Source organism: Micropterus dolomieu, linkage group LG09, assembly GCF_021292245.1.
Source record: "Micropterus dolomieu isolate WLL.071019.BEF.003 ecotype Adirondacks linkage group LG09, ASM2129224v1, whole genome shotgun sequence".
Classification (NCBI taxonomy): Eukaryota; Metazoa; Chordata; class Actinopteri; order Centrarchiformes; family Centrarchidae; genus Micropterus; species Micropterus dolomieu.
Window position 1 is genome coordinate 30363941 of NC_060158.1, and position 1527 is coordinate 30365467.

Here is a 1527-nt window from a genome sequence, read left to right on the forward strand (position 1 = left end):
CCTTGTGTCAAGCCACTCTTGAACAAGACACCGTGTCAGAAGCGTCTCGCCTGGGCTAAAGACAAAAAGGACTGGACTGCTGCTGAGAGGTCCAAAGTTATGTTCTCTGATGAAAGTAAATTTAGCATTTCCTTTGGAAATCAAGGTCCCAGAGTCTGGAGGAAGAGAGGAGAGGCACAGAATCCACGTTGCTTGAAGTCCAGTGTAAAGTTTCCACAGTCAGTGATGGTTTGGGGCGCCATGTCATCTGCTGGTGTTGGTCCACTGTGTTTTCTGAGGTCCAAGGTCAACGCAGCCGTCTACCAGGAAGTTTTAGAGCATTTCATGCTTCCTGCTGCTGACCAACTTTATGGAGATGTAGATTTCATTTTCCAACAGGACTTGGCACCTGCACACAGTGCCAAAGCTACCAGTACCTGGTTTAAGGACCATGGTTCATGGTACCTGTTCTTACTTGGCCAGCAAACTCGCCTGACCTTAACCCTATAGAAAATCTATGTGGTATTGTGAAGAGGAAGATGCGATACGCCAGACCCAACAATGCAGAAGAGCTGAAGGGCACTATCAGAGCAACCTGGGCTCTCCTAACACCTGAGCAGTACCACAGACTGATGGACTCCACGCCACGCCGCATTGCTGCAGTAATTCAGGCAAAAGGAGCCCCAACTAACTATTGCTCATACTTTTCATGTTCATACTGAAAAGTATGAGCAATAGTTGGCCAACATTTCTAGAAATCCTTTTTTGTATTGGTCTTAAGTAATATTAAAATTTTCGGAGATACTGAATTTGGGATTTTCATTAGTTATCAGTTTTAATCATCACAATTAAATGAAATAAACATTTGAAATATATCAGTCTGTGTGTAATGAATGAATATAATATCCAAGTTTCACTTTTTTAATGGAATTACTGAAATAAATCAACTTTTTGATGATATTCTAATTATATGACCAGCACCTTTGTGTGTGTGTGTGTGTGTGTGTGTGTGTGTGTGTGTGTGTGTGTGTGTGTGTGTGTGTGTGTGTGTGTATATATATATATATATACATACATACATACACACACACACACACACACACACACACACACATATATATATATATAGACAGAGAGAGAGAGATCCCTGCTGCATGAAAAGATCTAAAATGACAATAAATATGTATATGCTTTTATATGTATGCATGTGCAGATGGCAGACGGATATATTCTCTGCGATATTCACCTCTCTGCCTGCCTTTACTTCTTTTTACTGTGCTTTTTTACTGGTTGTTAGTGATTTACTACAAGTTTATTTCCTCCTCCTCTTGAAGTACAAACATAATTTACCTGTTTTTACTGTCATCCACGACATCTTCACCAATACTGGCAGCCAATTGTCACATTTTATTGACTTATTAAGAAAGGTTATTGCTAATAAACAATAGAGTTGAAAATATAGAATATGCCATAGCAGCCTCCACTCCTCCGAGAAGGTTTTCCACCAGAGGCGCTTGGAATCTGGCTGCAAGCATTTGCTCCTGTTCA